This window comes from Eleginops maclovinus, chromosome 22 (assembly GCF_036324505.1).
Source record: "Eleginops maclovinus isolate JMC-PN-2008 ecotype Puerto Natales chromosome 22, JC_Emac_rtc_rv5, whole genome shotgun sequence".
Taxonomy (NCBI): Eukaryota; Metazoa; Chordata; class Actinopteri; order Perciformes; family Eleginopidae; genus Eleginops; species Eleginops maclovinus.
The window spans coordinates 20889998-20915527 of record NC_086370.1 but is presented as its reverse complement, the minus strand read 5'-3'; the positions used below and the strand labels follow the sequence as shown (position 1 = coordinate 20915527).

At 39.6% G+C, this 25530-nt stretch overlaps 1 long non-coding RNA gene across 1 annotated transcript in view; it reads left to right on the top strand.

Annotated features, from left to right (window-relative positions):
* Window positions 1–6814: 6814 nt before the first annotated feature.
* LOC134858599 (uncharacterized) overlaps window positions 6815–25530 on the top strand; it is a 30489-nt gene continuing 11773 nt past the window's right edge. The window contains exons 1-2 of the long non-coding RNA XR_010164985.1: window positions 6815–6979; window positions 21262–21408. This is a non-coding gene — a long non-coding RNA (uncharacterized LOC134858599). The remainder of the gene's footprint in view (window positions 6980–21261; window positions 21409–25530) is intronic.

Below are 25530 nucleotides of genomic sequence, written 5' to 3'. Positions count from 1 at the left end.
CTTGGAGGCAAAAAAACTGAAAGACATTGTTGAGCCTCACAGTGTGGATCTGACTGTGGTGAATGAAGGTGTGATAGAAAGGGAGAGATGGTTTAAGATGCTGCCTCCACTTTATACAGCTTTAATATTGAAGGAAAGCTTCAGCTGCCTCTCTGTAATCTATTTGCTCCTTCAGGCGTCTCCATCACTGAGCTCCTGCAGCAGCTCGTCGCTCCTCCCTCAAGGCATCATGGGAAACGTGGTCTCCTCCTTGAATCCTGACGGGACCTCCTGACCTCACAGCGTCTGAGTACAAAGGTGAAACTCACGTCTCCAGGTACACACCTTAAGAGGAAGTAGGTGCATCAACTCAGGTGTAAAAGGGTTTGAATACAGTCAGTGTTCATGTGAAACATTCCAGCAGATGTTCGAAAACTTTTCCAAGCTTACAAACAAACATGCATAAAAAAGCTGAGATGCTCAACTAATTATTCATTTAACAATAAAAATAATCATATTTAAGACGGTTGTTTTGGGACAAATTGTAATCTGAATCCGGTTCAAGGGTGCATTAAAAAAAGCATAAAGATTGTGTAATGTTTCGATTTTTTTGGATGGAAATACAATAAAATAAGGCTTTAAGCGTGCAATGGAATACAAAATCCAGTCAGGTTTTAGGAAAGAACCATAAAGATCTAACACACAAAGCCCTATACCATAGGATTTCGGACTTAAGTGCATTGTCTGGATGTGTGATCTAAAAATGAAACGATGAGTTAAAAAGCGATAAATAGCTGCAAGGAGCTGCCAATGTCTTCTGTCAACAGCGAGCAACCTTTAAACATTCAACAGGAAGGAGTCGGCCGTGGAGCTCATGTGTTCGCCTCTGTTGGCTCACGGCACAGACCCCACAATGTTCCTCCCCTCGTGTTTTATCCCCGCCACACGCTGCCCTGCCTGCATAACAATGTGTGACACATTTTAGCAACTTCGCAGTGTCTGGTCATTATTTTGTCCCCTGCAATCATGCTACTCCCTTGGCTCGCCGTTCGCCCAGAAGATATTCAAATGAGTGTGAGGCTGAGGTGAGGAGACAGCTTGGAGTCGCAGTGTGTTAGGAGGCCAGCAAAGTCCTGACCCGCTGCTGAGAGACCGCCTGGTCTCCAAAAACCTCCAACAGGCCAGAGTCCCTTCTTCCTCTTCTCCTTCTGCACCAGTAGGCCTACTCATTGATCAGTGAGTTTGTTTCTAATGAGAGGAGAGCATTGCAGCGTCTTCCCTCTCGGTTTTCACAGGAGTTTAGTCCATTAACGAGCTGGAGGTTCACAGGCTTTGTACCAAAATGTGATGCAGTGACTGTGGAAGTGCCAAACGATGACAGGAGATGTAAACTGCAGGAAGAGAAACACTTGGACTGCTGCTCCCTCTGTGAGAGAAATGAGAGCTGCCTGCTGGAGCTAACAGCTCAGTGTTTCTCACCAGGAGGCGCTGTGTGCATCTCAGACGAAGACGAATGCGTTTTCTCATCCTCTTAAAAACATTTTAGAAATATTTTACATCAATCTCTTTCCTGTAGTGTGTTCTATAGGTTTTGGTGCATGCAAATGGTCTGCAAAGGCTAAATCACAAGGACAGACCAATATAATACAACATTGACAGAAATGCACAATGAGAACAAAGCCGTAATCAAAATGAAGAAGATTATATATTTGTCTTTTATATAATATATTCATGAATTTAATTTATTGGTTATTTAATTCTTAAATGGAGCACATTTAAGAATTAAATTAATGATTAATTAAATAAATTAAAAACAAATATTTTTACAAACATTAGAAGCTAAAGTCAAATATCCAATAAAAAAAATGAATAAGAAGAAACAAGTTTTTGATTTGGGTAACATCTTTGTGGTGTCTCATGGGGCTGTTAAGACATCCAAAGTCTCCATAAAATGTTGAATTAACAAGTACTAAATGTGCATCTCACACACACACACACACACACACACACACACACACACACACACACACACACACACACACAGTGTCAGCAGCCTCCCATCATCCATCCCGAAACCTGTTTAAGTGCCTCGCCTGAAGAATTTCATTTCCTCTCCGAATGGATAATCCGTCTTCTGTTTTTGTTCCGTGGTTTTTGGAAGAGATTTTGAACAAACAATCAAAGAAGTAGTACTTTGGCCCCCCGGCTTAGCTTCTGCTCCCTGAGTGGTGAACGTCCCTAAGCCTCTGGAAAGGTCCCCGAGCATTTTCAAGTTGAGAGCCGCGGGGTGCGTGTATTAGTGTTGACTTCACATGCTTGTTACAAAACAAATAGGGTAGAGCCTTTGTAATCTGTGCCGAAAATCCCTGAAAATGAATGAGATCTGTGCTGCCGCTTTCTGGGTCAGTCCCACAGCCGGCAGAGACTGTGTGTGTGTGTGTGTGTGTGTGTGTGTGTGTGTGTGTACTTTTCTTGGGTGAATACAATACAATTTGTTTGCATAGTTGTTTTTTTTGTTGCAATCTAGTAAAGCAAGCCTCTCGGGGCAAGTTTTTGTAAGCAAACTAAAGGACAGTGTTTGAAGCTCAAAGCCCTTGGGTGATCTGGTTCTGGTGTTTCAGAACATTTCTAGTGAATGTGTTCCTTCCCTACAATGGGTTGAGATTAAAGTCATAGTTTTAAGAGGAAACCAACCTCAGATAAAAGTGGTTTTGGGTCTAACTACATTGCTCCCAAAGAATATCCAAGTTTCTTTTCCTCTGAATATAATTGTACTAAAACCCCCTCATCTGGTTTTCTGTAATGGTACATTTTCTTTGTCTGGTTTCGAGCCACAGTTTCACCGTAAACTTTTTAGGTCTTGGTGATTTTTAACTCTAAGGTTCAACCGGATGAAAGATGTCAGTCATTGCATGTGTTGATCTTAAGTTATCAGAGGAACAAACCGAGCTAACATCAACCAACAGAATTATTAGCCACCTTTAGCTTAGCAGTGGTGACCTAGAAGTCATGTGACCGTGCTGTGGGTTCTTTGTTGCCTAAATGTTAGCTTTTTACTTCTGGAGATTGTATTTTTGCTTCACAAACCACTAAAAGTGTTGTTAATATGTTGAGATTACAAAACACAGTATCAGTGTGACTGCCACAGTTTATCATCTGCATTATTCCAAAATGAAACGGTAATATCCCATTGCTTTTTGTGGAGGAAACCCTTGCAATGCTAACTTCCGGGATTTATCCCATAACCAGGATTTAGTGCTTGCTAAGTTGTTGCAGGAAGAGGAGCAGTCTGCACTTCCTGTTGGAGTCACAAGGGATCAACATATAAACAGTATGTGTGAAAACATGTATAAATAAATGCAGCTCCGTGCTGGCAGCAGCCAGAGAAAACTCAAGGGGGCGTGGCCTGTGACATCACTCACACCTGGCTCCTCCAATAGGTTCACAGCGATAATAATTATATCATATTTATGTTTAGTATATTTATAATGTGTGTGTGTGTGTGTGTGTGTGTGTGTGTGTGTGTGTGTGTGTGTGTGTGTGTGTGTGTGTGTGTGTGTGTGTGTGTGTGTGTGTGTGTGTGTGTGTGTGTGTGTGTGTGTGTGTGTGTGTGTGTGTGGGCAGCGAACACTGTGTACAGACAGGCGGGATCACTGCATCTGTTTACAGCGACCTACGGATTAAGTCAGACCTCACACTTCAAATAGAGACTAATCCATAACACACACACACACACACACACACACACACACACACACACACACGCACGCTTTTTCTCTGAGTCCAGCGGGAACATTAAAGTCTGCGACATAATCCGTCGAGTTCAAATGGAAACACTTAGAGTCAGAGTTGTAATCATTGAGAGGGTGTGTGTGTGTGTGTGTGTGTGTGTGTGTGTGTGTGTGTGTGTGTGTGTGTGTGTGTGTGTGTGTGTGTGTGTGTGTCTAACATCCTAACAGCAACACATACACACACACACACACACACAGCCTCCCTCTCATCCTAGTTTTAATGTTTTCGTTCCTTGCTGGATTTTGAATTTAATATCCAATCTAATATTAGTGGAAAGTAACTAAGTACATTTACTAAGTACTCTTGTACATATTGAGGTACTTGTAAAATATTTCCATTTTAAGCAACTTTAGAGTCAAATATTGCACGTTTTACTTTACTACTGACAGCTTTGGTTTCTTTACAGATTCAGGTAATTAAAAAACAAATATATTAAACTGAAAACAGTGATGTATTTATTATAGATGAGCACACGTTACATCAGTCAGACATAGTGATGGTGAGGTGCAGTGTCTCTGCCTCAACAGCAGGGCGGCGCCAGAGATCTAAACTTGGACTCGAGTTTGATGTTGATGCTGCTTGACGATCACACACACACACACACACACACACACACACACACACACACACACACACACACACACACACACACACACACACACACACAAAGCACTCTCTATATACATTGTTAATGGTGCTCAGCAAAATGTAAACAAGGCATTACATATGAATTCTGTATAAAATAAAATGGATAAATAAGCAAACAGTAAATATGTGCATAAACAGAATAACATCTCTAGAGTTTCTGTATGTATCAAATATACAGAATAAGTTAGTATACAATAAAATACACCCCAAAACAACACTAAATATAACCATATGATGTATACTGTATACAATATATAGGATACTTTATTTATAGTGCATTCGATATCTGTTGTATTTTCGCCCAAAGCCAAAACGTGACATTTAAAATCAAGTGGAAGTCAATAACCGTTGATTCACATGGAAACTCTGCTGTGTGTGTGTGTGTGTGTGTGTGTGTGTGTGTGTGTGTGTGTGTGTGTGTGTGTGTGTGTGTGTGTGTGTGTGTGTGTGTGTGTGTGTGTGTGTGTGTGTGTGTGTGTGTGTGTGTGTGTGTGTGTGTGTGTGTGTGTGTGTGTGTGTGTGTGTGTGTGTGTGTGTGTGTTTAGGGGGTTGGTTGGTTGGTTTAGCAGAAACACTCAAAGGGCAGCAGGGTGAGCCGTGTTTCCATACAAGAGATAACTGCCACGGGCGAGAGGGGGATGGGGTGTGTGTGTGTGTGTGTGTAAGGGGATGGAGAGAAGAGGTAAACAAGGCACAGAGGTCAGAAAAACGAGCATTTGACCTGAATTTTGCTGATTTGAAGGTCAGGACGCCGGTTTGGGAAGGGGCGAAACGATACGCATAAAACATATCGTTTCCCCTGAAAGGCACATTACGTAAATGTTGAAGTATTTTTTTAACCTGTGAACTGAGAGAGGTTCTTATGGTCTTTATTGTGTTATCATTCAGTGGCATGAAAATAAATGTATTCCCACGTGTTGGAGGGAAAAGCTTAGTGTGTATACAACCAGCAAACCTCAGAAGTGGATTTAGATCTGGTATTAAAGACTTCTTTTTCCAGGTGTTTTAAAGGCTGAGTCTGATACACGTTGATGTCACTTCAGGGTTGGTAAAAGACCAATCAGTTTGAAAAGTAAACAAAGGAGTCGTGGCGATACACCAGAATTGTCAGTTAAGGAAATAGTGTGAAGTGATGTTAGTATAAATGAATCACAGCTGCGGGACATCGAGGAGAAGTTTCCCAGAACTACCAAGCTTCATTAAAATCAGGCCTGTAGTTCTTCCATCCTCATCCTGTTTCTGTTTCTTTAAAGGCAGGAATTGATTGTCCTGCTGAACAAAAACTACAAAGTTGTTATTCTCAATGTTTATGTTTTTACGATGATAATTAATATCGAGGATAACCCAAGACATCTCAAAGGTAAAAAAGAAACCTCCACCCGCTTGCAGATCTGTGATTGGCCCAAGAGAGGGAGCCAAGAGTAAGGGAAAAAGAGACATTTACCCCCTTAAGTCCACCCTTACACACACACACACACACACACACACACACACACACACAGAGGAGCTGACCGTCGCTCTTGACTAACCACATTGGTGTGTGTGTTTGATGCTCATGCAGAGTGGCAGCGGGTCCCCGGGTCAGTCTCAGGGAGTCTCAGGGCCCCCATCGGTCCTGGCTAACCGCCAAACTGTCTCCCTCGTGTAGGTGTGTGTGTGTGTCCTCCCACACACACAAACACACACACACACCTACATGCACACCTATAACACACAAGTCATACTGTACTGCATGAGATACTCTGTCTCAGATCCATATTTTCTCACTGGTTAAATCAAATGCTATTATATTGGAAATATAAAATACAAATATTGAAGCAGTAAAACATTTTTAAGTTAGCTAAATAAACATTTATTCGGGTTAAATTAAATATTTTTATTACAGTTATTCATTGATTGTTTTAAGATAACTTTACAGTCAAGTATTCCTGCTCCCCAGAGGATGACCCTTTAGATTTGTATTGAACCCCTTTATCATTGTTCCATCGCACACTTTGGTACAGACTTAGATTTTAGGCTCCACTGCTGGTTGGATTAAGAGAATTTAATTCATATTTTTTTATTTAATTTAAAATTATGAATCAATTATATTAAAAACTTATTTTTTTATATGAACATTTTATAATTATCTAATTTACTTTATTTCCTATTTTTTATCATTCTAAATGTATCAACTGTTTCTGGTTCTGGTTAATAATTAGTTAAAATATTTTGTTCATCATTAAGGTTCTCTATAGAACAGAAATGTGGCTGACAGTCATTAAGACATTCCTCTCCACGCCGAGACATGGGCCTCTTTCTGTGTGTGTGTATGTGTGTGTGTGTGTGTGTGTGAGAGACAGGCCCTGGTGTCGGTGTTTGAACTTCCTCTCTGTGTGTCTTCAGTCTCGAAGGTGGAGCAGCAGTAGCAGCAGCAGCAGCATGGAGGAGGAAATGTGGCCCGAATCCTGAGACGAACCGAGCCACAGATCTCCCTGGGAGCTTCTCTCCTATTGGCTGCCAGACAGGAAGTGGAAAGTACATCACGAGCACAGGACGAGGAAGCAGATTTAACGCTGAGGTAAGACACATGCATGTTCACACTCCACAGTAATGCTAAGCTGGCTCCACTCAGTATGCAACTAAGAAAAAAATATTGATATGTGGGTGTGCTGTTGATGGACACCATTGTCCCACAATGCATTGCAACAGAACTTGGAAGTGGTAGCCTACTTTTGATGTAGAAAAGACTTGTGGCAGATTGTAATTGTTAATTAGTGAATCTTGCAATAGGTGTATGGTTAGGTATAGACAGTGGTGCATTTACTCAGGTATTGTATGTGTGTGTGTGTGTGTGTGTGTGTGTGTGTGTGTGTGTGTGTGTGTGTGTGTGTGTGTGTGTGTGTGTGTGTGTGTGTGTGTGTGTTCTGGCCTCGCTGATGGGATTAACCTCGGGACTTTTTTGGGATTAACTTTCTGGACACGGCGACCCACCAGTGAGGTGTTTAAGTTCTGAGAGTTTGTAGTTGTGTGTGTGTTTGTGTGTGTGTGTGGGGGGGGGGGGTGCGATTTGCATGGTCCCTAAAATAGTTATACTATGATAAGTTCAAACTGACAGACAGACATGAGGAAAATGGACATGTGGTTGCAGTAATACATCTTAAAACAGAGAGAATCAGTGAGAAAAAAACACCTTTCGTGCAACAATTTACGAGGCGAGGCTGAGTGAGTCACAGCTCTAGTCCAATGACAACCAAACCTTGAAAAATAGGCATGTTTTTTACAGTGGTAACATGTAAACAGACACAGCAGTCTGTGGTGAGTTAGCTTCACTTAGCTGTTTGATTCAAATGTGCTGTCCTGCGACTACCAATCATTTAACCTATCAATTAATGTGCAACCAACCGTATCTTCCCCTTTGTTCAGTTTATAAAATGTAATGCAAAAAATGGCCGTTATATGTTGCCAATTCTAATCAAATATTTCCCAAACTAGAAGTCACAAACCCTAAAATATTCAGATGAAATCACACCGTAAAAGGCAACATTTTACTCACTAAATCCAACATTTCCAACGGCTTTTGATTTGTTGTTTTCTGCTTTTTGGGATATTTTAAAAATAGAATTGACTTGTTGTTTCTTAGAATGACTTTTGCACTGATTTGACTTGGGTATATTTTATTCACCAGTTCTTTGGAGAAGAGTTTATCGTTTTGACCACCATCATGGTGACAGTTAGAGCTCCATATAAATGAACTTAATGTTGATATATTTGGAGACAAAGACCGTGAGAAATAGTGTGTGTTGGGGTGTTGGTGCAAGTGTGTGTGTGAAAGCTTCGGTGTGGGCTCCATCAGAGGGCAGTAGAGTTCAGAAGTTGTTCTGCGTGTTTTGTGCAAAAAGTCCTGCTTCCTGCCCGCTGTGTGTTGGAGCTCATATTGTTGTTGGATAGGTATTGATTTGACTCAAAGCATCTCTCAGTGTCGACGGGATTATATCACAGTTAATAACACGACTAATACTTATATTTTTTAAAAAGCGCCCAGCGTCAAAACAGATCACAGGAACAGTCGAGGTCAAAAAACATTTTACAGTCATAACGAGATTACAGAAGCTCATCGAGCATATTTTCTTCTTCTTTTATTATTTGAGCCTTAAACCAAGAGGTGAACAGATAACCAGAGGAGCACAACACACACACACACACACACACACACACACACACACACACACACACACACACACACACACACACATTTTCACTCACTGAGGTGTAAATCTGGTCTCCAGAGGCCGCCCTCTGCTGACCCCGCTGAATTGGATGATGTTTGTGTTCCTGGATTACATCTGTAAAGTCAGGATTAACCTGCACATTAAACACCCTACAGACACAATTCACAACCTCAAGGCCCGCCATATCCCAGAATCCTTTGCTGTTTCCTGCTGGAGATGATCTGCTCATCTGATTGATTTTATTTTCATATTCAGCACACAGCAGATCAGCGATGCCCACTGTAATTATGTACTATTTGGAGGTATCAATGCTACTTTAGCTACATTACAGGGGAAATATTGTACTTTTTACTGCAAATAATACTCAATATGATGGGGTTTTACTGGATGTAACAAACCTGCATTTAAAAGGAACATTTAAGTTACAAAATTAAACCGGTGTTCAAAATAGTTTACATTTTCAACCCGATGCAGCTCATGCTTTTTAGACTTTACCTTACATTTTATAACTAGATTTTTTATCTCGTGTTCACAATATCTCAATAAATACAAACCATTTCATTTAGCTTTTTGATTCATTTGTTTGGTTCATTATACTTCACACTGAGTATTTTAACATTGTTATATTAATACTTTTCTTTTAGTAAGCAATCAGAATACCACCAGAGTAAAGGCAGCAATACCATGATGTATACTAAAGATAAAGGACTAAAAGTAAAGGTCATGAAGTTACTGGAATATTACTGAAGGAAAAGTATTTTTTTAATGAAATTATAAATAGAATTACATTTGTTTAATAGAGATTTTAAAAAAAAGTGGACTACTAAATATAATCAATTGTATATTAATTACCTCGTGTTACCTTCAATTACATTTCCCTCGTTCCTCCATGGTGAACGACGGATAAAACATTGAACATTTTCGATAAATTGAAATAAATGGGGTTTAAAAACAATATATATATTAAAACTCATTCAGTTTAATCCAGGTCTCTTTTATCCAGTTGTATGCTCACTACTTGACAAACACAAGACTTTAGCCTTAAAATGCAGTGTTTAAAACACTTCTTCTTACTTCATCTCGTACTGTTACTCAGATTCCTTTAGCTAAACTTACCTGAAAAAGCACAAAACTGAAGAATGGAGGAAAAATCTGTTGAAACGAACATTTCTGCGTGTTAAAACAGGGGATCAGAATAAGATAATGTCCACTCCTTTGAATCTCCCAGCTCGAAACTGAACCACAATAGACACTAGCTGCACAGTTCATCTGTAAAATAGAGCAAATCACATTTTAGAAAGAAGAGCAGAGTTTGCTTTCTTCCAAACTTCAACCCTGAGATTAGCAGGTTTATTCTCTGTCGTACATGCAGGGGGAGACATGAGCTGCTACACACACACTCATGCATGTGTGTGTGTGTGTGTGTGTGTGTGTGTGTGTGTGTGTGTGTGTGTGTGTGTGTGTGTGTGTGTGTGTGTGTGTGTGTGTGTGTGTGTGTGTGTGTGTGTGTGTGTGTGTGTGTGTGTGTGTGTGTGTGTGTGTGTGTGTGTGTGTGTGTGTGTGTGTGTGTGTGTGTGTTTTAACTAGCTTATTACCTCAAAATCCAACTGTACTAAAACTGTTATTTCAACATCCCCTTAAAGGTAAAACAAGCTGTGTATGATTGTAACGTGCATAGTCAACACTAAATTAAAAGGCATTGGGGAACAAAAGTCAACATTGTGATTTAAATAGAGAATAAAATATAAATACCTGGTGCACACTTTATTACTTTATTACAACTATAAAAACAGCTTTATCCAAAACATGATGATGTCACAGTGTCCGCCCCCTGCATTTGATTGACAGGTCGTCTCCCTGAAGAAAAAAAAAGTGATTGTGCAACCTCAGTCTGGATACACACTGATCTGATTGGTTATAAACACACACTTCAGTCTCCACTCTAATGCAGGAAATGTGTGCAAATTATGACACATTTTCTGGGTTTTTAATATAAATATGCTGCGTTTTTACACACTTAATGACAGCTGTTGGTTTTAAGATTGGTAATAATCATGATTTATTTATAAAAATCTAAATTAAAAAAGGACTTCCTCCAGCAGGACTTGATTTGTTGTTTGTAAGTAAATATTCGCTCATATCAAATGCTCTGGTTTCTGTTTAACGCTGTAAGGTTTTACCTACACAATCTAACATTTACTACCCTAAAAACGTTTAATTATGATGTCTACAGTTAAGCGAAATGGCCCCCCTTCTTACCTGCAGTGCTATCACCGACTCTTGTTAAATACACACAGATTACGTCTTGTATTTATAATACTTTACAGCAGGATTCAGTAAAGATTAGCTTTTTCTGAACGTTGCAATCCTTCCTGACATTGAATTTCTTTCACCAAAGATACTTTTTTGCAAATATTGAGCGATGTTTGCTCCTTCTGATGCTCAGCAATACTGCAGCGTATGTATCTGGTATCTTAATATCTGATAGCGGTAGGAATCAAAGATAAACAACATTTTCAAACGAATTTTCTTGTGCAGCGGTTTAAAAAAAGGCCTCAAGCTGCAGCAACTTGTTCTTCTGAAAAGCCTCAATAAATTAAATGAAGTCTTGCTGTATTTTGCATTGCGGTGTATAAACAAACCTGCTGTATTAAGTGTGTTTCTCTTTGTCAAAGGTACATAAAGACATACCGACAAAATGTAAAACAGCACTCGCATTAATGAAATGTTATTTAAAAAACCTACAATAATGCATCAGTTGAGAACATATCAAATATTGCTAGTAATTAAAGCGCTTCATCGTGTAATGGGAAGTGTGTTTGCACCCTTTGAATGGTTGACGATGCAATAAGAACAAAAATGAACCCGAGCGATGTTAGCAGAGAAATGTGTTTATTGTTGGTTCAAATAAAAAGATATAAAAGCAAGTAAAATAATCTTTATGTCACTTAAAGGTTAAAATGTTGATGTTTTTATTGTTGTTTGTATTTATGTCATTTCAATATATTTAAAATATAGTTCCCACAATTAATTTTACCGTTTGGAATTGCAATATGATTTTTTCCTTATACGTAACAAATACAATTAATTCAAATGTGTTAGAAAAGATCCTTTCCTTTCAGAGTCAGCCCTAAAATCTCAAAAGTAAAATAAAGACACAAAAATAAAAATCAAACGTTTGCATAAAACGCAATTTCTATCGTCGTATTTTGTATTTGCCTACTCACTGTTATTAAACATTTGTAAATCATGTCACTTTAAATTAAAGTAGTCTTTCTTTCTTAAATATTTGTCTTAAATTAGAAATGATCGTCGCTAAACCGTCAAAACATAGATTTAAAGAGCCGCTGTGATGTGTGTGTTGCTGTAAACAGTCTCAGTGTAACTACGTGTGTGTGTGAAATATAATTAGACTGATACGTTGCATCATAATAATAATTAAGCGGTTTACTGTACCACTGCAAGCTGGATTTATTTATATATTTTATAACAGTAATTCAGCCACATTATGTTACGCACAACGTTTTCAGCAGCTGGGACTATATTACTTATTAAAACAAGACAAAATTCAGCCAATAAACTGAGATAATTCCCATTTTTTGAATAACCGCTGCACAACAAATAAGAAATGAAATAAGAGTGCAGTTACTTACAGTCACTGGTGACATAACCGGGAAGATTTTCGCTCTTGTGTTATGATTTCTGAGACAGCTGAGTTTAAGAGCTATTTTTTTCGCCTATTTTAGATTCTGGTGTGTCTTGAGAGACTGATGCTGATGTAATTGCTTCTGAGAGCAACACACAGAGCTAATCCTCCAAAACAGAGAGAGGGTGACCCTGAACACACCTCAGCTAAAACGCAGTTTCACACACGCTCACAAAGAACTTCCTTAAGCAACGAAAACACAACGCAAACAGGCGTTGGGCGGCTCCCGCATCACATGCCTCCCGCAGCGTGACCTTGGCAAAGTGCACCGTCAACCACAGCGGCCATTTTGTGTCCTTGGACTGTTTTTTCTATGCGTGCACAAAAATAAACACAGGACTTTTGCAAACTGGAAGCAGCTTCTTGTGTTCATTGCGACCTTCGCTTCGTCTGCAGGCCACACAGCCAACACCTGCATTAAAAACACACCCTAGGGGGCCGTGTGTGTGTGTGTGTGTGTGTGTGTGTGTGTGTGTGTGTGTGTGTGTGTGTGTGTGTGTGTGTGTGTGTGTGTGTGTGTGTGTGTGTGTGTGTGTGTGTGTGTGTGTGTGTGTGTGTGTGTGTGTGTGTGTGTGTGTGTGTGTGTGTGTGTGTGTGGGGGGGGGGGTTCTCTTCCTCAACCCCCTCTCTCACCTCCTTTTCTTTGTGTTCTTTTCATTTTTGTAACCTAACTGTTTCCAACAGCTTCCACAGACCCAATGACCTCTCTGTTGATGCTACAGTGGCGGCCATCTTGTTCCATTAGACTGTACTGTAACTGTGTTTGTGTGTGTGTGTGTGTGTGTGTGTGTGTGTGTGTGTGTGTAGGAGCATTGTCTATTGTTTGAGTCAGTTCTGATTTGATTAACACTAACAGCCCGTTGGTGTCCAGCGCTTCACTGGTCATTAACGGCTGGTCGGACTGGAAGTTCTGGCAACGAGCCATATATACTGTGTGTGTGTGTGTGTGTGTGTGTGTGTGTGTGTGTGTGTGTGTGTGTGTGTGTGTGTGTGTGTGTGTGTGTGTGTGTGTGTGTGTGTGTGTGTGTGTGTTTGAACTTCAAGGTTGCTTCTTCAAAGCCTTTGAATTTATTAATGTCAAAATAAGGGCTTGGTTGGTATTAGAGTGACTTGAATCCATTTTAATGAAGTCTTTAGTAAAACATGTGAAGGAGGATTTCTTGAATACTCTGATGTTGCAGAATAACTGGAAACTTCTATTGTTTGTTGTAACTATTTACTAAATGACTCCAACTGGACGTCCCTTACTGTACATACGGGCAGAGGAAACACATACACTTAAATCTGTGTTCATTTATTTTTGATCAAGCCTTTACCGATGACATAAAACATTTCTTTAAAGACTTAAAATCAACTTCCTTGATGAGGTAGGAAGCGTACAGTATGTGAGTTATCAAGTCTTTTCTGTACCTTATACTAGTCGTACATGCTTTATTGATTATTGATCATACTATCTTAACGACTTTGTATACATATTGTTTTTATGCTACTAGAAGTGAAACAAGAGGATGGAGCAAAGCACACTGGTCCTTAATTTACTCTAAAGGCATCCTGCTCTATTAAACAAGACTTAAAACTAGACATTGAGATCATAAGCTCACCAGGAAACTGTTTACAGAGGTAAAAAAGCAAGTCAGAAATAGGCTAATTTTCTCCTAGACTTCTATACAATCAACATGTAAAGTCTCCCTGCTGGATATTTGAGAGTATTTTGGTTTTGTGGCACGTGGTAAAACAGTTACAACAACTTTCAATTATTAGGTGTACTTTTAAAGTTTGGATAGGCTAGCTGTTTCCCCCCGCTTCCAGTCACTATGCTAAGCTAAGCTAACCACGTCCCGGCAGCAGCTCTGAGAGTTAAATCAATCTAAACATTTCAGTCCCACGTTTTTGTAATTAATAAGCAACAGTCTTTATATAGTTTGAACTTGTACAGTAGTATTAGCAGTAGTACTCGTAGTGAGAGCAGCAGTAGTACTTTATTTGTGTCCGGCTGTTGTTCAGGGGTCAGACGGTTGTTTCCCCGCAGCACTCCTCTGTTATTTCTTGGCCTACAATTCTTCTTCTGTTTAGATAAGACATGCTGTTTGTCATTGTGTGTGTGTGTGTGTGTGTGTGTGTGTGTGTGTGTGTGTGTGTGTGTGTGTGTGTGTGTGTGTGTGTGTGTGTGTGTGTGTGTGTGTGTGTGTGTGTGTGTGTGTGTGTGTGTGTGTGTGTGTGTGTGTGTGTGTGTGTGTATGTTTGTATATGTGACTATGTGAGTGACTTTATTCAGTTCTGTTTGCATGACTGCATGCCTAGTAGTGACCGTGTGTGTGTGTGTGTGTGTGTGTGTGTGTGTGTGTGTGAGTGAGTCTAAGCAATTGTGTATGCATATCTGTCACTCCCTATTGTAGTGGTGTGTGTGTGTGTGTGTAGATGAGTGCACATAAATGAGCAATCGTGTGTGTGTGTGTGTGTGTCTCTCCATCTCTTGGGCCCGAGGTTAAGAACATCTGCATCGTGTGTGTGTGTGTTACACTTGCCCTTGTTCCTAGTAGTCGATTACAACCCTTTCTGTAACAGAACTTGAATTTATTTTCTAAAGTCAGTTTGTTATTATGCGTGCAGTCGATAAGGCTTTTGAGGGTTTTCCCTTCTCTGTAGTGACATAACTATGTAACACTATTGGCCAGCGCTCCAACACATTGTAGGTGATTGGCTAAGGGGCGGGACATCTCTAAGCCGTTGACCAATCACAACAGAGCCGGCCAGCTAACCAATCAGAGCAGACTCGACTCTGGTTTCAGACAGAGGGTGTAAAGAGGTGCTGCAGTACAGGCAGAATGAGAAAAATAAAGAGCTTTCTGAACATTAAAGCATGGAGACATGTCCCAGTACGGACACTAGATACTGATACTACTTTATTACGAAACATTTGTAATTAAGGACAGAGTGTTTATGCACTGTAGTATTGGTCACCCCTACAGTTCTGACTGCACCAGCGTTTCCCTGTTTAACCCTCAGACCTCAATTTCCCCAAGATCAATAAAGTTTGATCTCGTTTTGGCTGCACGTCGGGGTCATGTGTGGTGATCTGAAATGCTTACTACTACCTCAGTATGAGCTGAATAATTATGGATTGTCCTGATTACATCCTGTATCCTCCAGTTCATTTTGACTCAGATGCTCCGGACAGCTGCAGGTTTTAGATAAATGTGCCGTCATGTATCTGATTGTTTTTACTGTAACTGTGTGTGTGTGTGTGTGTGTGTGTGTGTGTGTATGTGTGTGTGTGTGTGTGTGTGTGTAACTGATCTCCTGCTGCCTCATTATGATTATTAACCATCAGGATTGAAGTATTTGAGGACAGACACAAAATGACCTCACTGTTTCCATTGTGTATGTGTCGTTGCAAGCCTATACCTGTGTGTGTGTGTGTGTGTGTGTGTGTGTGTGTGTGTGTGTGTGTGTGTGTGTGTGTGTGTGTGTGTGTGTGTGTGTGTGCGTGTGCGTGTGCGCTCTTCATGCATATTAATATATTTTCGGTGCACATGTACAGTAGTAATAACGTGACTGTGTCCCGTCTCTTTGATTGAGCTCTTCCTGCTCTCTGATTGTCATGGTTTCCAGATGTCTGATTGTCAGTGATTGTCATCTGTTACCGGGCAGAAACATCTATCTGCAACTTCAGTCCACGGTGATGTCTTTGATTTATTTGTATTAGTCCGAAACCCAAATATATTCACTTTAATATGATGTTAAACAAAGTAAAGCAGCAAATATCCAGATTATAGAGGCTTTAAATAGCATTTTATGACTTTTTTGGAAGAGAATGTCTTATCAAAGGTGTCAATTATCAAAAAGTTGGTGATTTTTCCTGTCGATATTAAACTAGGTCCTGCAGTTTGACTGTAGTGGTACTATCAAGTCTTTTACTCAGTTTGTGTTACTTGGTTTGATCTAGTGTATGTTTGAATTGCTCAGGTCTATCTTGTAAAGTGAGCTCTCCATTTTGGCAGTAATGCTGTTTTTTTTACAGATATTTGTGAAGGTGCTGCAGCTTTACTGTAGTGGTAGAAGTACTATCAAGTCAGACAACATCTCTCAAATAATCCCTGTTAAATTCATTTGTCTTTGAAAAAATCTGACATTATTTTGCTGTCATATTCAGCAATTATCAGCTTAAGTTTCAGCTTGTTTTTAAATTCTTACATCCATAAAAAGACGTTTTAAAATGAGAAAATCTCCTTTTTATCTGGTCCCAGGCTTATAAGTGTTTCCTGACTCGTATCTGGAGTTGCGTGTTTCTTCCCCTGACGGTGTTGACAGCCTTAAACGTATGTAGAGATGTTGGTGGTATGGATCTGCAGCAGCCTGTAATCGGTTTCCTGTATTACAGATGATTAGTCGCTGCTTTTGCTTCCTGCACCACTTTGAAACTGGAGACCAGGTCTCTGGAAACACGGCTGTAATTACACCGAGGAACTGTCGGGCTGCGGAGGCATCAGGGTGCGTTTCAGCGAGCTGGTTGTTTGAGAATGTTTGAATATGTTAATTGAAAACAGATTCTGAAATCCTGATCAGCAGACCGCAGTAAATCCCCGCAGGACAGATGGTGATATTAATGCTCCGTCCTCCACACTGATAATAAAACATCCCGTCTGATGATGCACGACCTTACAGTTCTCAGGAAGTAAATATTTAGTGAAGGTAAAGGGAACATTTGTCTTCCCATGACAAAATATTTAGAAAGTGGATTTGACAGGCTAACCATAAAGTTTGTATAACATTATAGCTCATCGTAGCAATATGAGTGCTGATGGCAGTCATGATGTTTGACTGAAGATGCAGACCTGCACACTAAACGGACCAATTACGGAGCGATCGTTTTTCAAGTAAACTTCGAAACTATTTTTTGAGAAAATGTTTGGAAAAATGATATAAGCACAAAACCTAAACACAGGTTTAACGTTTTTAAAGACATGTTGTTGTGTAAATGTTACATATTGTACCTTTTAAGGTGCTTAGAAACTAACATCTCTTGGAGAAGATCATGCAAAATGACCAACAGCTCCAGATTGCGACTAAATTTAGACTTTGTTCTGTCGTTTAAGATCACAACTTGAGCTGAAATGAGAAGTTAATGAGCTGTCTTTAGTGTAAAGATACAACATGGATTCACCACTATGTTTACTTTTGATTACGGAGTCATTTATCCAGCAAACATTTCACAAACTGGTTAAAACGTATAATCATAGCGTTTTGATAGGATTTGAGTGCTTTCACTGTTTAAGACTTCAAACTATCATTCAAAAACGACATTTGTTCTGAGTGTCAGCCCTTTTTAAAAGTGCCCTTGTTTTAGACATCAATACTGGTTTAAAACCATGTCAGGAAAAAAGTTTTGGAATTGAGATGAAATAAATGCAAGCTCAGTAACTTACACACTTCCTGTTTGGCTGTTGAGATGCAGCTCCTGTTTGTGATGTAGCTCAAGGATATTTATATATATTTGGAGTGTTTTAAACTGTTAGAAAGTACTGAAAAATATAATATACTGTGTTTATTAATAATTGAAGTCGTTATACCCGTTTTACATCCTACTTTAATACAATGTTAAGTTGTAAAATATGACATCTGACCCACAGAGACTCTTAATTTAACAATAAATACTGTATATTTTCCGGTGTTTAACTAAATGTATAAAAGATCTAAAGTAGGGGTTCACAGAGGAGGAGTCTGTTAATGAATGGAGGCCAAAAACACACACAAAAAAATCACAATAACTTCTAATTGGCTGACTCCCCCTGCTTTTAGACAATGACCCTAAGGAGATGTTTGCATACATGTGATACACAGGCTTCTTTATGACTACATATGAGTGCTTATCTTTCATATTTTACTATCTATGACTTCAAAGATGCCAAAATGGGCTTTTTTAGTCTGAAATGTGTTATTCATATAGCTCAGGATTAAAACAGTAGTCCCATGTGCGAGATACAATACTTCAGAGATAACAACCATCTTTGAAATATCACTTTCCCTCTATTTTAATTAACCTTTTACTTAATGAGGTTTCTGTACAAAATGTATTTTACCCGTTTTCTTCTGGTTCTTCCGGACCAACAGAGCACAGACTTGGCCATAAGCACAAGCCCTTCGTGTGTGTATGTGTGTGTGTGTGTGTATGTGTGTGTTTCTGTACTGTACTGTGCATACTCTAATCCAGCTGTGTGTCCGTGGGATTTGCAGGTCAGGAGTTATGGTACACTGAGACCCAGGACAGGCCGCTCGGGGAATAACCCTGCAGCCTGTGTACATTTATTTTCTTGAAAGTGTAAATGTTTGGGCTCTCCAGACAAGGCCACAGAGATTAAAGAGGGATCATATAATCCTTTATTTCCATCGTTAGAGTCCGAGGTTTCCCTGGACAGCAGCTGGCGTGGTGTCTCCTCCGGATTAATGCTGGGCGAGCATATCGTATGTCAGATACGTTGGTACGGTACATGGAGGTCCGCAGGGTTAGCAGCTTAAAGCCTCTCTGATGTGTTTTCAATCAGATGGAAACTAAAGAGGCAACAGCGGATAAAAAAAAGCAGGAACACAATGTTCTGATGCAAAGACACGATGAGGGCAGACGGACCTGATTGATCTCAGAGAGAAAGTGGGACGAGAACAGAAGGTGCAGAGAACATGCTAACGGAGAACGACAGGTTATAGAAACACACATGTATGTTACGTTAAGTCAACATCTGCAGCTGTTCCAGATCTGCAGATCTTACACGTATAGCATGTGCCGATTTGGAGGCTACATAACAGGTTTTTGGGTTGCAAAATATGCCCAGAAATATAGATTTAAAGAAGCAATAACACATGGTATATCTTCAAATATGTGCATCCATCTTATCTTAACAAAACTCTCACAATTAACAGCAAAAGTGTTGATTTACTCTCCGCACATGCACTCAAAACTGGGTTCAATTTAAGGTAAATAAACTACTCTCTTGGGTTCAGGAAAAAGATCATGATTCTGGTTAAAATAATGACTGAAATGGGGAAGTTATGTAACAAATAGGTTTACATTGTGGTTAAAATAACTAGTCTACAAGAAGGTACAACAAATATTAAAAATGTGCTCCATATTGACGAGTTTCAACATCAAAAAACTCAAATTAACAGAATAATATGAGGTTACGTAACATTTTGTACACTGTGTGATTATATTTACTTCACTATAGCACCTGACTTCTTCTTGGAGTTTAATACTTGTCCCGCTTCACGCTCTCATCTTATCTCATTTTCAATTTCACACATTACATTCGTTCTGTAAATCAATTCACAGCCACGCAAACTGTAAGCTGGTTACTTCTGGGTTTTATAAATAATCCACAAACAATAAAGGCATGACAGCATTTTCCTGCAGAATTACAGCAGGAAAATGATCTTCTTCAACTTAATTCTCAAATTGTTTGTCCTATTTATGCAGCAGGAAGTCATTATTTAATGTTATCCTAAAGAGATTTAACAAATAATTTAGTTTGGAAATATAAAATAGACAAAAAAGATACATAATACTTATTTTATTATCATGGACTTTGTTTTTGTTACTATTTTAATGTGTATTTATTAACTGATTTATATTTTTTAGTAGCTAGTTATCCAAATCTGTAAATTATATAGAAACTAATTGGATGTAATGGAGTAAAAAGTCAAATAAGGGCGTGCAAAATGAAGTAGCATAACTGTGAGTTAGTAAGGTAACAGTATAAAAGTACAAATCTTGAGTAAATGTATGTAGTTATATTCCATAATTAAGATAGATTTTCAATACAGGACTTGAGGTGAAGTATTAATGCCTCACATGACCTGAACACTTCCTGTTGTCTGGTTCTGTTTGGAAAGCGTTGACTCTTCCTCAGCAGTTTTTCTGGAAACTCTGAAGAAACTCATCTTTCCTAACAGACCATCACCGCACAGCCAGAGGTGAAGTCACTGTTATGGAAATGAGGAAGATGAGTGGAGGCGGGACGAAGGCCAAACCCCCACATCAGCTGTGTGTGGATATTACTTGAGTATGTTTCACAGTCTGTAATCCCCATTATTATCATTATCAGAGGCACGGTCCACTGAACTGTCCAGGTTTTCTTCATTTTAAGTGGAGCTGCAACAATAACCGTCGACTATGTTGATATCTGTTATTAGTTAAAGGAATTTCTTATTCAAAAAGGTCTTTAAATGCTGTTTTCAGCTTCTCAAATTTAGGGATTTGATCTTTTTCTTAGTTTTTTATTATGCTAAAGCGAATACCCTTTGGTTTTTGACTGACAAAACCAGACATTTAAGACGTCAGCTTGAACTTTGAGAAACATTTTCCACTATTTTCCAACATTTGTTTGACCAAAATACTAGAAATATTGGAAATATTAATCATTTGTTGCAGCCTAACTTAGAAAACCTGCTTCAGACCTCATTAGATGTCTTTGTTTTTGGGGTCAGTACACTTTTAATACGTATCTTCATCATAGGATAATCATTAGACTCAAAAAGCTCTATGTTTCTCATACTGCCTGTGCTCCAGCTCCTCTTTTCACCCTCTGTCTGAAACCAGAGCCCAGTCTGCTCTGATTGGTTAGCTGGCCGGCTCTGATGTCCCGCCTCTTAGCCTATCATGTACAATGTGTCGGAGCACTAGCCCATAGAAGTGCAAGTGTTACATAGTGATGTCACAAGTAAACAAAGGAGTCCAATGGAGGCGTTTCATACCAAAATGGTAACTTGTGTATCAGATACTCTTCTCGTTTTAACACATTGTAATATGAAGATTACTTTTTACTTTTTTAGGTTAAGATTTTACAACTCAAACCTGACCAGAGACGTGTATTCCCTCCTAACAGCTGATGACACAGTGAGTCCTGAATGTGTGTCACTTTGTTCCATCATCAGGGTCAAACTGGCCGCCTGTCCCAGAGAAAGGATGCAGTGATCCTGAGCAAGAGGAGCGTCTCTATAGAGGACTGATCGGGCGTGACCCCCCCACCCAATGACAAGCCTCCGACAGAGAAATCGTGATCACTCGCCGAGGACTCGCAGGTCAGATTCACTCTCCAACCCACAGGTGTCACAGAAATCCCTTTTACGCAGTTTACATACGGTTGTTATGTTTTCAAGCCATTTCAGGAAGATGGTATAAAATACAGAACTTTTTTTTAAGGTGAAAGGATATTAATGACTGCATGAAGTGCATTAATTGAGGGTATATATTTTTTCATCGAACAAGCAAGGTGCGATTTTAAAAAATGTAAGACGGTGCAATGTAAATATAGTCTGCTCTGACAGGCATCACAACAAAACATTTCATAGAGGTTACTTATTTATTACTGCAGTTTCTATACATAAATCCTGACCTGTTGTATTCAGTCTTTTACTGTAGGGGTTTGTAAGCCTATCGTGTTGGACTTTTCTCCTAAAATCTGTGGCTTTTTTAGGTTTATTTATTTATTTCAAGTTATAAATTCTCCCTCATTTTGGTTTAAAAGTGGCGTTTGGTCTCTGATCAGAAGGGGTTCCAAACTAACAAATCCTAACAAGTATTGTGTGTGTCTCAAAGTCCAATATCTCCTCTTCAGTTGTGCAGAGTTATATAAACCTTCTCAAAAGTGCAGGCATTTCACAGCCCACAATGTGAATTAATCCACTGCTGAAAATAGTCCCAAACAAAAAGCTTTTTGTTTGATTAAAACTACACACATTAAAGCCAATCTTCAAAGCAAATATGTAGTTTATTACCAGGCAGATCTGGAAAGCACGAATGGGCCTTAACGAGTCCCTGAAAGGCTCTTGGCTATCACTATGTTTCCTCCTCAGGCTTTCATGTCTGCAGGGAACCACAGGGGTCCTTAATCCAGGAAGAGTTAACCTCCTTTTTGCTCGGACAGACAAATGGACACCAATTAAGCAAAGGAAGGGACGGGGAGATACCCGGGGAGAGGCAGAGGAAAGAAGCTGACGGAGGGGAGAAAACAGGAGGCAAAGGTCAGACTTTCAGTGTAGAGACACGAGAGAAGGCGGGGAGAGAAAGTCAAAATGCGTGTAAAAAACTAGAAGTGGAGGTCAAGCTAAACGCCTCAGAGTGACTTAAAGAACGGGTTGGCGAGAGGCCAGCTGGACCATTAGCAAAGTTAGTCCTGTCAGCGTAGCGTAGCGACGATACACCTTTAAAAAAAACTTCAGTCTCACATTTCACTCGCTTTACAATCCTGCTTTTCACCTTTGATACAGCAGAGTTAACAAAGGGGAGAAAATAAACTTCCTCCATGAGGGTAGTGCCCCGGCCTGGAGGAAAAACATGAAATATAAACCAGAGTGATCGCTGATACATCGGTGTATTAGTGGGCCTGTGATACGGTGATGCACTGGAGGTTATAAACAGTAATTAATCATCTGCTTCTCGTTTAATGCACAAGCTTTGAGAGTGGTTATCTGGTCCCAGAATCTCTTCATTATGGTTTATTGCTGTTAACGGCATTGTTTTCTAATCTAGGGTGACCAAAATGTAATAATATATCTCCTTAAAAGCAGTGTGTGAGTTTCAAAGCCTCATATATTTTATCTCTTTGTACCGTAGAGCTCCATCATCGTCTGATACAACTCTTAAACGCATCAATCGCATAGTCCTACCTCTAAAAATACTCACTTATTGCAGATTAATCCGCCGCTTAAAGTAGTCCCCAACGAAAATGCACTATATCCTCTTTTTATCTTCCTTTGTTTTGTAAAAAAAAAAACGACTACAGGCTTTCTCAAGAAATATGTGAGGACTGTTTTTAAATGTTGAACTATGCGTTTGAGTTTGAAAAGATTTAAAAGCAGGATAACGGAAAGACTACTGGCCTGGTGTTCATTAAACGTGGTGTGACTGAGCATGGTTTAAGGAGGAATATGTTTGGGGTGGATATGAATCACAGGAGGATACATGCATTCTTTTTTATTTGGAGGATCCGCTTTGGCAATATAGTCTCTCTTCTGGTTTTTATGGGATTTGTTGAGGGGTTTATATTGTAAGGATTTGTTGCTTCACATAAACTTTAAAAATAATTAATTAAAACTCAGAAGAATAAACACAATGCAAAGACCAAAACATAGGATTGGATTTTTATTTGTATTTATTTTCAGAGGTAGTACAAATTACACGAAGGGAGGCCTATACTGTGCATTCATTCATGTCTTCTCTGGACATTATTAGGACATACATTTTCCTTTGTAGTGTATTCTTTTGGTGGTATATTTTGAAGCCAATACTTTAACTTAAGTACGATTTTGAATGCAGCTCTTTACTATTACTACTTTTTCATACAGTAAAAGATCTGAGTACTTCTTCCAGCACTGGCCTTTCCCCACCCAGGTATTAAATCCACGGGATTGCTCGCTATAAGCTGTAAAAATTCTGGAAAGCATCGATGGTCAACACTTTAATAACGTCACAGTATCCATATCGGGTCAGAAATATCACATATTTGGTTTCCTCCGTATCGCCGGTCCTTGCATGTTAATGTAAGGGGTGAGGGTGGGTGAGGGGGCTCCAGACTCCCTCCCAGCTTCCTTAGAACAACAGCGGCCTTTGAGGAGAGCTGCTGAATGGAGGCCGGGCTGCAGGATTATTGTCAAAGCCGGCGACCTGTTTGCTTAACCCCTCCACCCGACCCCTGAGGAGGAGGTCAAGGTCTCCCCCTTGTTCTCCCCCCTCGTCTCCTCTCCTGCTACTTCCTCCCGCTCTCCTCCCGCGTCGTTACCTCGATTACATCACACGTCATCAAGCACGCCACGGGTTTGGGCGGGTCGGGGTTTTACTTTGTGTCAGATGGTGTGTGTGTGTGTGTGTGTGTGTGTGTGTGTGTGTGTGTGTGTGTGTGTGTGTGTGTGTGTGTGTGTGTGTGTGTGTGTGTGTGTGTGTGTGTGTGTGTGTGTGTGTGTGTGTGTGTGTGTGTGTGTGTGTGCTCATCATGGGTTTTAACAGCAAAGGAAGATTTGTGGTTTATAAAGTTTAGATGTTTAAATGTTCAACAAGTTTTACAAAAACGTTTTACTTGAGGCTCCCAGAAGGAAAGTTTATCCCACATGCTGCATGTTTTTCAGAGTTTCTTTTTCAGGCATTTTAAGAATGTATCAACTAAATGTAAATCCCGGCAAACAAATTACCCTCACTGTTAGTTTCATTATTTTTTGCTTGATCCCCACATTTTTTCACACATATGGTCATAGTTTTTAAGAAGTCAGGGGTTTTTCTCTATGCTAGGCTAACGAGCTAACCCCAGAGCTGAAGCTAGTTAGCCTAGCCTAGCATAGAGAATCGAAGCAGGGGGAAACAGCTAGCCTGGTTTATCCAACGAAAAAAAATCCAGGACCAACACCTCTGATCAAACTGGGTTTTGGTTCTCGTTGAAACTGCCTGAGGTCATATAGAAAATGGAGCTGTCTTAGTCGGAAAGAAGTGTCTTAAAACCTGAAACATGTTGATTCAAAACATCAGTTGAATTAAGTCTTAACAGAAATGATTGTTAGATTTAGATTCTCCACTGCATGTTAGCATACATAAAACTAACACTGTTAGCCGTGCATTGCTAGCACAGCGGCATGCAGCTCTTCATGTTGGTCCACAGGATTAATCTGAGCAGTAAAGCCTCCTGAAATCTGGCAGCATGATCTGATCCCTCAGGAGGGCCTCACATTAGTGACCTGTAAGCCTGAGTGTTGGAACGCAGCCACTCTGCAGGTTAAGGAGCCGCTAACCGACAATCAGTCCCAGCAGCCAAGAAATGAGTGTTTGCACTTAACGACTATTGGAAAGGACTTTATATATAGATGAACGTTTGGGTGGGACATTTTAAAGACTTGTGGAAAGATTTATATCTGCTCTTATACCTGGGACAAATGACCTTTTCAATGTCATTTAGTCTCTGTTTTTGTATCTTATTATTGTCGTTTTACCTAACAATTATATAAAGACTAGTTCCCTTATTGCAGAGTTGCCCCGTTCTGTCGTGCAAAACATTTAATTGTACCGTTGACTTAATAAACGCAAATCTAAGACCTTATTGTTACTTAACAGAAGTTCAAATCTGAAACATTATAACACATTTCATGGAGCAGGTTCTTTTTCGACTGATATATTAGCTAATTTAATTGTTGATCGTTAAAACTAATAAAGAATAATGA